The sequence below is a fragment of the Castor canadensis genome, chromosome 3 (assembly GCF_047511655.1).
Source record: "Castor canadensis chromosome 3, mCasCan1.hap1v2, whole genome shotgun sequence".
Lineage (NCBI taxonomy): Eukaryota > Metazoa > Chordata > Mammalia > Rodentia > Castoridae > Castor > Castor canadensis.
The window spans coordinates 88,646,677-88,660,204 of NC_133388.1; the positions used below are offsets into that span (position 1 = coordinate 88,646,677).

Genomic DNA, 13,528 nt, shown 5'->3' on the forward strand with positions numbered 1-13,528 from the left:
AGGTATTTAACAAGTCCAGGTAGATACAGAGTAGCTGCTCCACCTTCCATGACGTTCTTTATGTCAAGTCAACCTCATCCCTTGTGATGATCCTCTGAGGGAATCTGTTGCACCCACCATGAGTTTACCTGCATTCACACGACATGAATGTCAGGGGGAATTTCAACAATAGGTATGATGGAACGTGGCAGATCTCAGAGAACAATGGGAAAAATACACAGCTAATTCCAAACTAATAATAGATTTATTCAGATGACCTGAATTCAAGAGCTCAGAAGCTGAGATTCATGGACATTTTTTTTTTTTACTCAGACACATTAGTGAAGATAATGCCAGGAAAATCATTGAATTCAGTCCTTATTTACACTAAGTGATATATACTTAGAATTTAGGGAATTATGTTTTGCATTCAGAAAACCTTTATGATAAGTAGGATAGACAGTAGCTGAATATGGACTATGACCCCTGTAAAATTTTATGAATTGCTCTGTCAAATCTTTGCATTTTTCAGAATGACAACATTGATCATGAAAAGGAATATGAAAGTTGAAAATTAAGCTAATGATATCTTCTGTTATTACATGCATATAATTTAAGACCTTAAGTCCAGTAGCTCTAAAAATGTACCATGTTCACAAAATAACCTGTGCAATGAATGCTGTCGAGTGAGGTATAATAAATGATACATGAACTCTTCTTTTCAGAGTAGGTGTAGTGTTGCTTGCCTTTAATCCCAGCACTTGGGAGGCTGAGGCAAGAGGATCACAATTTAAAGACCAGCCTGGGCTACATAGTGAGATCCTGTCACCTGTCCCCTCCCCCTCCAAATAAAAAACCACAGCAATAAGCCAAACCAGCAAAAATACAAAAACAAAATCCTCTGCAAAAGAAAGAGAAACTTTCTTTCAGTAAGATGAAAAAGAGATACTCTATTGCTGTCCTGTGACTATTTTGGTTAATATGAAACCAGAGTTTTGGGCCCCAGACCTGAATCTTGGGTTTCTACATGTCATGTTTGGCTGCTTGCTACATATACCAAATGAAGAAGCATTGTGACAGGCAGAGAAAGGAGATTTATTACACGGCCCAGGACATGCCTTGGGAACAGACAAGGTAAGCACTCAGCCCATCTTCAGCTAAGTTCAGGTTATAGATATGAGATGTAGGTTTAAATAGACAAAATCTGGGAACAGGGAGAGAAAGATATATATAATTATTAAATATCCACAGTCACAGTTGTGGCCTGGTTGGTCATTATCTCAGTCCTTATTCCCAGAGGACTTTTAGAAGACTTGTTCTCCACAGTCATTGTCACTGGCAAGTGGTCTACCTTGAGGAGGTGCTACCAGTAGGGGTGGTTTCCATTATCCTTGTCATAAAGATGATACCAGTTCTGTCCTTCCTAAAATTGAAGATGACTGCCATATGTCTGCAGAGAGAATGAATTAGAGCGAAAGACAATAGGTACAAAATGGAGACAGAAATGCCAATGTTTTCTACCATTTTAGTTAATTCATGGACCCAAGTAAGGGATCAGTGCTTTTCAGCAAAAACAGTTTAAGCACAGTTTACAAATACGCTTTCTAAAACTTCTGTATTCCGTGCCTTCTGATCCTATACCTGTCTTTTACCATCCAAGGTCTCCCTTTTATAGTAACAACAGCCCCTATACTTAAAGCTAGGACTCAAAGCAGTCAATCTACTCATAATGACTTGTTAAATAAATATCGTGGAATGTAATGAAAGTAAACAATTGATGAATCTCTGGATTGGGAGAGCATAATGTGCAGAAGCTTGAGGGGTTTTGCTTGTTCGTTTATTTATAGTGACTCTTGGTTTTTTCAGCTGAGTTGTTCTGTTGTCAACTTGGTTCCACAGAAAATTACATTTCCCCCATTTTCCTATCTCCTGTGCACAAAAGTAAATTTGCACAATATTTGTGATGCAGACAGCAAGTGTCACAAATTATCTTTGGATGGTCATCACTGGTCAGGCATGATGAAAGACATGGAGTATTGTCCAATTCCATGTTGCTCTTGCTCTTCCTGTTGGCACCCAGCAATGAACAACCAACTCCATGCACATAAAATTTTCATCTTCTAGATAAGTCTTAAATGCTCAGATGTCACATAACCTACTGCAACAACTCAGCTGAATCCATGCAACTCACAAATGATCAGTAATTGTGATGCTGCTATCTTTCAGGGGCAGCTTTAAATTGATGATTGCTAAATTGTTGAAAATATTTTGGAGGGCAATTTGGTAACCAGAATTAAAAATTTTAAAGTGCAAATCAAACAACAAAGCAAATTCCACTTCAAATATATGACATGGAGCATTCTATACCTACTCACAAAGTCATTACCTATGCCTGTATTTAAGGATATATCTGTAATTGTATTCCTAGTAGAATCTGAATAATAAACACTGGGCACACACTTTGAATAAAGTATTAACAAAATTTTTCTTCCATGTGAATAAAATTAGGTTAATTTCCTATCTCTCTTCTGGAAATACGATGAAGGTAGAATGTCACCTACTTTGAATACACATGGAGAAATGACTCTGATTGATAAATTGTGTTGGAACTGTGAACAGTCAATGCATGGTAAGAGCCATGGCTTTGGGACCATGGATTTTGTATGTCTTACAAGAGATATTGGGTCTGTTTCAGATATGTTGGCTTCTTGGTCTTGGTGCCATGGTCTTGTTTACTCACATCTGAGCACTTGGCATAGGAGAAGGGAAGAATGAGTTGCATAAAAAATAGACCATGAACTGTGTGAAGAGCTCTCCATTTACTGCCATTCTAACCTAAGTTAATTTATACATTTACCATAATCCTAGTAAAAGTACTAGTTGAGGTTTGCAATTTTGTTGTTGTCGTTATTTTGTTTTGTTTTTGAGACAGGCTTGGAACTTGCTATGTATCCCAGGGGGGCCTCAAACTTGTGATCCTCCTGCCTCAGCCTCTTAAGTGCTGGAATTATAGGTGTGAGCCATCACACTAGTTTGAGGTTTTGTGGTATTTAAAACAGAACTAGACATAGTGATTGAAAAATAATGAAAAAAGTCTAGACAGAAAACTTTTGACAAAAAAGAAATGAGGAGAGTCTAAACATAACAGAAATTACAATAGACTTTGAAGCTGTACTAATTGAAACATGCCATTTTCTTATCTGAACAGAACAGGCATTATGTTTTAGCAAATTTTAATTTTTCTACAACCCATCCAGCGTTTTCCATCCAGGGCATTGGTTCTTTAGATGTACATCCTGGTCAGGCCTCAGGCCACCTGTCACAGCTGGCTTGGCTGATGAGATCAATATGCCCTGCGACACTACCTGCTTGTGGGCGCCATGGAAAGAATCCATAAGCAGGAGTCAGAAGACCTGAGTAAAGGCAAACCTTTCACTCACTACATACCTGACCTTTGCTAAGGCATAAAATATGCTTTTTTCACAGTTTTGAGTGATACAATCTAAAAATATATAATATACAGCATATCATTCAAATATTGCTATATTAATCATAAAATCATTAGAAAACAAATATTTGATCATACCACCTTACATCACAATCTTTATGCTGTAATTTTTGTAGGTTCAGGAACACTAGAAAACAAAATTTAAGTACAAATATTAACATTGCAAAGTAAAATTCTACTTTTGTTCCTTGATGAAAGGTCTCACTATGTAGCTCAAACTGGACTTGAACTCACCATACCTTGTCTCAGCCTCTGAATAACAGTATTACAGGCATAAACACCACACCAGTTGCCATAAAATTTTAGGTAATACATCATAATTGTAGTTTTAAAAATTTTTATTAGCATATATTCATTATACAGGGAAGATTCATTGTGACAATTATGAATAGTCTTACACTGTACACTGGTTAGGTCGTCCCCACCATCTGGCCCCTCAACCCCCTCCTCCCCACTGAAAACAATTGTAAAAGGTTTCATTGTTCTATTTCTTATATGTACATGAATCCCATCAACCATATTCCCTCACCTTCATCTCCTTCCTTCACACTACTCCCTTCTGTTAGTAGCTCCCCATGGTACCTATTCATTTTTAATTCCAAAGTCAGGGGAATGCAGATATAGATAAAGAAATAATACATTATTTTGTGATCAAGCTTTCTCTTAATTAAAAACAGGCTTGAAGTGAGTAAAGTGAGTAGAGCTGTATCAAACTGAATTTGAAGGTGCAAACGGAAAAAAATGATCGAGTAATAATTTCTCCTTGTCCCGGTACACACTTGAGATTTTTCTCAACATCTCCAAAACATTAGACAAATAATTATGTTCCAGCACATTAAATCGGATGATAAAATAGCCAATCAACTCTACATTTTTCTTTTTATTAGCATACATTAATGGTACAAAGAAGCTTCATTGTGATATATTCATGCATGCATTTATGTACTTTGATCAAATGTATCCCAATATTGCTTTCTAATCCTCACACCTACTTTCCCTTTTTACCTTTTTAATGGGTTTCATTATGCAATTTTCATGTGTGCATGTAATGTTCTCAATCATATTCATTCCCATCACCCTCTCCTTTCCCTTTCCAGTGGTTCCCTTCTCAAACAGTCCATCTTCTGCTTTCATCACACACACACACACACACACACACACACACACACACACACACTTATGTAGGAATTGAAGGGAATATACAGGCACAATGTGGGTTTTTTCACTGTCAAAATTGTCATTCTTTGACCTTAGAACAGGCTATAAGTTCCTCTGTTCCCAGTACATTTTGTTTATGTTTTCATTCTGACCAATTATTTTATTTATTAATCAAATCAGCTACCTACACTAGACCACATGAGGGAAATCTCAAACAGTGTTGGAAAAAATCTTTAACATTCATATGCTATATTTGCACTGAAGGCTGAAGTTTATAAAACACTTTTATATATATATATATATATATATATATATATATATATATATATATATATATATATTTCATTATAACCACTGTGGAAATAAATCAGTCAAGAATTATTAATCTCTTTTTTATCTATAGTTTAAATTTATTCTTTTTTCCTTTTTCTTTTATTATTCATATGTGCATACAAGGCTTGGGTCATTTCTCCCCCCTGCCCTCACCCCCTCCCTTACCACCCACTCCGCCCCCTCCCTCTCCCCACCCCAACACCGAGCAGAAACTATTTTGCCCTTATTTCTAATTTTGTTCTAGAGAGAGTATAAGCAATAATAGGAAGGAACAAGGGTTTTTGCTGGTTGAGATAAGGATAGCTATATAGGGCATTGACTCACATTGATTTCCTGTGCGTGTGTGTTACCTTCTAGGTTAATTCTTTTTGATCTATCCTTTTCTCTAGTACCTGTTCCCCTTTTCCTATTGGCCTCAGTTGCTTTTAAGGTATCTGCTTTAGTTTCTCTGTGTTAAGGGCAACAAATGCTAGCTAGATTTTTAGGTGTCTTACCTATCCTCACCCCTTCCTTGTGTGCTCTCGCTTTTATCATGTGCTCATAGTCCAATCCCCTTGTTGTGTTTGCCCTTGATCTAATGTCCACATATGAGGGAGAACATACGATTTTTGGTCTTTTGGGCCAGGCTAACCTCACTCAGAATTATGTTCTCCAATTCCATCCATTTATCAGTGAATAACATTTCGTTCTTCTTCATGGCTGCATAAAATTCCATTGTGTATAGATACCACATTTTCTTAATCCATTCGTCAGTGGTGGAGCATCTTGGCTGTTTCCATAACTTGGCTATTGTGAATAGTGCTGCAATAAACATGGGTGTGCAGGTGCCTCTGGAGTAACCTGTGTCACAGTCTTTTGGGTATAACACCAAGAGTGGAATTACTGGATCAAATGGTAGATTGATGTCTAGCTTTTTAAGTAGCCTCCAAATTTTTTTCCAGAGTGGTTGTACTAGTTTACATTCCCACCAACAGTGTAAGAGGATTCCTTTTTCCCCGCATCCTCGCTAACACCTGTTGTTGGTGGTGTTGCTGATGATGGCTATTCTAACAGGGGTGAGGTGGAATCTTAGCATGGTTTTAATTTGCATTTCCTTTATTGTTAGAGATGGTGAGCATTTTTTCATGTGTTTTCTGGCCATTTGAATTTCTTCTTTTGAGAAAGCTTTGTTTAGTTCAGTTGCCCATTTCTTTATTGGTTCATTAGTTTTGGGAGAATTTAGTTTTTTAAGTTCCCTATATATTCTGGTTATCAGTCCTTTGTCTGATGTATAGTTGGCAAATATTTTCTCCCACTCTGTGGGTGGTCTCTTCAGTTTAGAGACCATTTCTTTTGATGAACAGAAGCTTTTTAGCTTTATGAGGTCCCATTTATCTATGCTATCTCTTAGTTGCTGTGCTGCTGGGGTTTCATTGAAAAAGTTTTTAACTCTACCTACTAATTCCAGAGTAGTTCCTACTCTTTCCTGTATCAACTTTAGAGTTTGGGGTCTGATATTAAGATCCTTGATCCATTTTTAGTTAATCTTGGTATAGGGTGATATACATGGATCTAGTTTCAGCTTTTTGCAGACTGCTAACCAGTTTTCCCAGCAGTTTTTGTTGAAGAGGCTGCTATTTCTCCATCATATATTTTTAGCATCCTTGTCAAAGACAAGTTGGTTATAGTTGTCTGGCTTCATATCTGGGTCCTCTATTCTGTTCCACTGGTCTTCATGTCTGTTTTTGTGCCAGTACCATGCTGTTTTTATTGTTATTGCTTTGTAATATAGTTTGAAGTCAGGTATTGTGATACCTCTTGCATTGTTCTTTTGACTGAGTATTGCCTTAGCTATTCGTGGCCTCTTGTGTTTCCATATAAATTTAACAGTAGATTTTTCAATCTCTTTAATGAATGTCATTGGAATTTTGATGAGAATTGCATTAAACATGTAGATTACTTTTGGGAGTATAGACATTTTTACTATGTTGATTCTACCAATCCATGAGCATGGGAGATCTCTCCACTTTCTATAGTCTTCCTCAATCTCTTTCTTCAGACATGTATAGTTTTCCTTGTAGAGGTCATTCACATCTCTTGTCAGGTTTACACCTAGGTATTTGATTTTTTTTGAGGCTATTGTAAATGGAATTGTTTTCATACATTCTTTTTCCATTTGCTCATTGTTAGTGTATAGAAATGCTAATGATTTTTCTATGTTGATTTTATATCCTGCTACCTTGCTATAGCTGTTGATGATGTAAGAAGCTTCTGAGTAGAGTTTTTTGGGTCTTTAAGGCATAGGATCATGTCGTCTGCAAATAGGGATATTTTGACGGTTTCTTTACCTATTTGTATTCCTTTTATTCCTTCTTCTTGCCTAATTGCTCTGGCTAGGAATTCCAGTACTATTTTGAATAGGAGTGGAGATAGTGGGCATCCTTGTCTGGTTCCTGATTTTAGAGGGAATGGTTTCAGTTTTTCTCCGTTATGTATAATGCTGGCTGTAGGTTTGTCATATATACCTTTTATAATGTTCAGGAACTTTCCTTCTATTCCTAGTTTTCTTAGAGCTTTTATCATGAAATGATGTTGGATCTTATCAAAGGCTTTTTCTGCATCTATTGAGATGATCAAGTGGTTTTTGTCTTTGCTTCTGTTAATGTGGTTTATTACATTTATTGATTTTCGTATGTTGAACCACCCCTGCATCCCTGGGCTGAAGCCTACTTGGTCGTGGTGAATAATCTTTTTGATGTGTTGCTGAATTCGATTTGCCATTATTTTGTTGAGGATTTTTGCATCAATGTTCATTAAGGAGATTGGCCTATAGTTCTCCTTTTTGGAGGTGTCTTTGCCTGGTTTTGGGATAAGTGTAATACTGGCTTCATAAAATGTGTTCGGCAGTTTTCCTTCCCTTTCTATTTCATGGAACAGTTTAAGGAGGGTTGGTATCAGTTCTTCTTTAAAGGTCTGATAGAATTCAGCAGAGAATCCATCAGGTCCTGGACTTTTCTTTTTGGGGAGACTCTTGATTGCTGCTTCAATTTCATTTTGTGTTATAGATCTATTCAGGTGATTAATTTCCTCTTGGTTCAGTTTTGGATGATCATATGTATCTAGAAATCTGTCCATTTCTTTTACATTTTCAAATTTATTTGAATATAGGTTCTCAAAGTAGTCTCTGATGATTTCCTGGCCTTCCATGGTGTTTGTTGTTATCTCCCCTTTTGCATTCCTGATTATACTAATTTGGGTTTTTTCTCTCCTCATTTTAGTCAGGTTTGCCAGGGGTCTATAGATCTTGTTTATTTTTTCAAAGAACCAACTTTTTGTTTCATTAATTCTTTGTATGGTTTTTTTGGTTTCTATTTCGTTGATTTCAGCTCTTATTTTTATTATTTCTCTCCTTCTATTTGTTTTGGGATTTGCGTGTTCTTGTTTTTCTAGGAGTTTGAGATGTATCATTAGGTCATTGATTTGTGATCTTTCAATCTTTTTAATATATCCACTCATGGCTATAAACTTTCCTCTCAAGACTGCCTTAGCTGTGTCCCATAGGTTCTGGTAGGTTGTGTTTTCATTTTCATTGACTTCCAGGAATTTTTTAATTTCCTCTTTTATTTCATCGATGATCCATTCTTCATTAAGTAATGAGTTATTTAGTTTCCAGCTGTTTGCATGTTTTTTGTCTTTACTTTTGTTGTTGAGTTCTACTTTTACTGCATTGTGATCAGATAGTATGCACGGTATTATTTCTATTTTCGTATATTTGCTGAGGCTTGCTTTGTGCCCTAGGATATGATCTATTTTGGAGAAGGTTCCATGGGCTGCTGAGAAGAATGTATATTGTGTAGAGGTTGGATGAAATGTTCTGTAGAACATCTACTAGGTCCATTTGATCTATTGCATATTTTAGATCTTGGATTGCTTTATTGATTTTTTGTTTGGATGACCTATTTATTGATGATAATGTGGTGTTAAAGTCTCCCACAACCACTGTGTTGGCGTTTATATATGCTTTTAGGTCTTTCAGGGTATGTTTGATGAAATTGGGTGCGTTGACATTGGGTGCATGCAGGTTGAAGATTATTATTTCCTTTTGGTCTATTTCCCCTTTTATTAGTGTGGAATGTCCTTCTTTATCTCATTTGATCAATGTAGGTTTGAAGTCTACTTTGTCAGAGATAAGTATTGCTACTCCTGCCTGTTTTCAGGGGCCATTGGCTTGGTAAATCTTCTTCCAGCCTTTCATCCTAAGCATATGCTTATTTCTGTCGGTGAGATGAGTCTTCTGTAAGCAACAAATTGTTGGATCTTCTTTTTTAACCCATTTTGTCAAACGGTGTCTTTTGATGGGTGAATTAAGTCCGTTAACATTAAGTGTTAGTACTGATAGGTATGTGGTGATTCCTGCCCTATAGTTGTCTTAGTTGTTTGAAGGTTTGATTGTGTGTACCTAAATTGATGTTACTCTCTACTGTCTTGCTTTTTCTTTTTCTGTGGTTTGGTGCTGCCTGCCTTTTCATGGTTAAGTTGGGTGTCACTTTCTGTGTGCAGAATCCCTTGCAGAATCTTTTGTAATGGTGGCTTTGTGGTCACATATTGTTTTAGTTTCTGCTTATCATGGAAGACTTTTATTGCTCCATCTATTTTGAATGATAGTTTTGCTGGGTAGAGTATCCTGGGGTTGAAGTTATTTTCATTCAGTGCCCGGAAGATCTCACCCCACGCTCTTCTTGCTTTTAATGTTTCTGTTGAGAAGTCTTCTGTGATTTTGATGGGTTTACCTTTGTATGTTACTTGTTTTTTCTCTCTTACAGCCTTCAATATTTTTTCCTTACTTTCTGAGCTTGTTGTTTTAATGATGATATGTCATGGAGTAGTTCTATTTTGATCTGTTCTGTTTGGTGTCCTGGAGGCCTCTTGCATCTGTAGGGAATATCTTTCTCTAGATTTGGGAAATTTTCTGTTATTATTTTGTTGAATATATTACACATTCCCTTCGCTTGCACCTCTTCTCCTTCTTCGATGCCCATGATTCTCAAGTTTGGTCTTTTGATGGAGTCAGTGAGTTCTTGCATTTTCTTTTCACAGGTCTTGAGTTGTTTAATTAATAGTTCTTCGGTTTTTCCTTTAATTACCATTTCATCTTCAAGTTCTGAGATTCTGTCTTCTGTTTGTCCTATTCTGCTGGATTGGCCTTCCGTTTTGTTTTGCAGTTCTGTTTCGTTCTTTTGTCTGAGGTTTTCCATATCCTGGCAATTTTCCTCTTTAATGTTGTCTATTTTTGTCCTGAGTTCATTTATCTATTTATTCATTGCGTTCTCTCTTTTACTTTGGTGTTTATGCAGTGCTTCTATGGTTTCCTTTATTTCTTCTTTTGCTTTTTCAAATTCTCTATTTTTGTTGTCTTGGAATTTCTTGAGTGTCTCCTGTACATTTTGGTTGACCCTATCCAGTATCATCTCTATAAAATTCTCATTGAGTACTTGTAGTATGTCTTCTTTTAAATTATTCTTGTGGGCTTCATTGGTCCTTTGGCATAGTTTATCTTCATTTTGTTGGAGTCTGGATCTGAGTTTCTGTTCTCTTCATTCCCCTCTGGTTCCTGTACTAATTTTTTGCTGTAGGGAAACTAGTTTCCCTGTTTTTTCTGTCTTCCCATCATTGTCTTTGGTGTTGTTACTGTCCCTGTACTGTGTGCAATTAAGTATTTTCTAGCTTGTAATAATAACAATGGTAATATTTAGAATGGAAGGGTGAGCTGAGATGGAAAGCAAGAAGTTAAAGAAAAGGGGAAAACAAAATATACAGACAAGAGGGAGAAAGCAGAACAAGGTATCAGACAAGAAAGTTTCAAAGGTATAAACAGGGAGTGTTAGTGTACTAATCGACAGTAAGCTGAACAGACATTAGAGAGACAGAGAGGGGATTGAAAATCAAAGATTAAAAAAATAAATAATAAGTAAATGAAAGAAATATCTATATATAAAAATGAATTAAAATAAAATAGAAAATAGAAAATTAAAAAAAAAACCAAAAAACTTCCAAGTTTATATGCAATGCAGTTTCAGTCTTAATAATTTGGGTGTCTGTCTCAATCTCCAATCCTGGAGTTGGTGCCTCAGATGTTGTTCTGTAGTTGTCTCATCAAAGGGGATGCATAAAGTAGAACAAAACTACACACACACACACACACACACACACACACAAAAGCCCCACCAAGTGTCCCAAGTTGAAATGCAATACAGTTTCAGTAAGTTTTTCAGCTTGCAGGTGTAATTCGGTTGTTCTCTCATCAAAGGTAGGGAGAAAAAGAAAAAAAAAAGAGTCTGGAGACAGTTCTGAGAATGGTATCTGCAACTGTGGCTTGCCTGCCTGCTGCTCTCAGCCTGCTGTAGCTGGCGCGTTATTTATGCAGATCTCTGTGGTGAACTTAGCACTCACCTGGTCCCACAGGCTTTGTTTGTTCAGAGTTCTCCTGTGCCGGAGCCTCTGCTACAGGCTTTCCCCTTTCCATGCACTGGGAAAGGTGACACTGCCCCCGCGTTGTCAGGTCTGCATGTTTATTTACAGTTCATGTGGGAGGTGGGTCTTCCCCCCTCTCCTGTGCAGTTTTCCTCCCACTGCCACTTTCACAAGCTTTCCTGCTCCTGCTTACTGGGCGGTGCTGCTGCTCCTGCCGGCCGCCATGTTTATTTACAGTTCACGTGGGAAGTGGGTCTTCCCTCCTCTCCTGTGAAGTTTTTCTCCCTCCGCCACTCTCACAAACTTCCCCGCTCCTGGTTGCTGGGTGCGGGCCCCACTCCTGCCAGAGGCTCTCTGGCCTGCCTGGCTTGTTTATTTACAGTCCCGGGAAGGATTCCCTTCCCCCAATCTTCAGCGCTCAGGGCACCCCACCCTCTTTCCTACGTGTCTTAATTGTTCTTATTGCTTATTACTCAGCTTCTCTTTTTTTTTCCCCCAGGTGGAGGTCATATGTGCATGTAATGTTCTCCAATCATATTCATTCCCATTACCCTCTCCTTTCCCTTTCCAGTGGTTCCCTTCTCAAACAGTCCATCTTCTACTCTCATCACACACACACACACACACACACACACACACACACACACACTTATGTAGGAATTGAAGGGAATATACAGGCACAATGTGGGTTTTTTCACTGTCAAAATTATCATTCTTTGACCTTAGAACAGGCTGTAAGTTCCTCTGTTCCCAGTACATTTTGTTTATGTTTTCATTCTGACCAATTATTTTATTTATTAATCAAATCAGCTACCTACACTAGACCACATGAGGGAAATCTCAAACAGTGTTGGAAAAAATCTTTAACATTCATATGCTATATTTGCACTGAAGGCTGAAGTTTATAAAACACTTTTATATATATATATATATTTCATTATAATCACTGTGGAAATAAATCAGTCAACCATTATTAATCTCTTAATGAGAAACCACTGGATGTTATTGAGTTGTCAGGCCTTACACTCATGATTACTATTCCAATGCTCCACAGTTCCCAGAGTATATTCCAATTGTAATGTGAAATATTCCTTATATTTCATGTTGTCTTAACATAAATGGCAACAGTCACAGCACCATGTGTGATTTTAGAAAAGGCTTAGAAGTTCTTCTTGCAGAGCTTGAGCACTGAAGGGGTCCTCAATTCCACCGGCACATTATGTACACCTGGGCAGATGCACACCACACCAGGACCCAAGTACTAAAGGTTCTGATGCAATGGATCTGGGCTGAGTGCCACCCCTCTTCCCTTTGATTCCAATGTGTAGCAAGTGTTTAGAGCCACCGGGATACAGAGACTGCAGGTGGCTGCCTAATGCTGTGTGGGTCTCTGCTCAGATGTAATGCCTGTGTCTAATCTGTGTCCAAAACAAACAGGGAGCTAGACTTCATTACCCTTCCAATGACAGCAGTATTTTTCACCATTCCTCAAAGTGCTTTCTCAGGATTCTGCCTTTGTATTGTCAACTGGGAGAAGTCCTTTGTAGTTGTTAATGGCTTCTCCTCTGGGATGCTCAAGGCTCCAGCTGACAGGGCTCCTGATTCTCAGAGTTGCACAGCTGCTGGAGATGGAAGACCCCTGGAACACAGGCATATTTTGATCGGTGTGAGACTCTATGTTTTCACAGTGGGCTGAGCTGCTTTTTCTCCATTCTGTTGCCTTCACAAAACTCATTCAGCCTGTGTTAGTCTGGATTAGTCAAAAACACCTAGACTGTATAGTTTTTGCTCCTATAAAACTACTTTTAAATGTATTTAACACATTTTCCAGTTATATAACACTGTCCATCAATGTCATCATATGTGTTATTTCTGTGCTCTCTACAATTTTACTGATGAATACATGGTCATACTTTATTATACTTGGCTTTCTGGCAGCCACTAGCCCTTCGCTTTGGATTCATTTGGTACCAAGAACCATCTGGCAGATCCTCAGCCCTGCCAGCAATGTCTTCAACATGGGAGCCAGTTCCATGCTTATGCTCAGTAACATCAGACTTCTAAAGTGGTTGCACCACAGTCAGGAAGCTCTTGGCTGTT

The 13,528-nt window shown here is 37.8% G+C and overlaps 1 long non-coding RNA gene across 1 annotated transcript in view; it reads left to right on the plus strand.

Annotated features, from left to right (window-relative positions):
* The first annotated feature begins 929 nt into the window (after positions 1-929).
* The window catches only part of LOC141421302 (uncharacterized), a 184,504-nt gene continuing 171,905 nt past the window's right edge, over positions 930-13,528 (plus strand). The window contains exons 1-2 of the long non-coding RNA XR_012445908.1: positions 930-1,113; positions 2,488-2,608. This is a non-coding gene — a long non-coding RNA (uncharacterized lncRNA). The remainder of the gene's footprint in view (positions 1,114-2,487; positions 2,609-13,528) is intronic.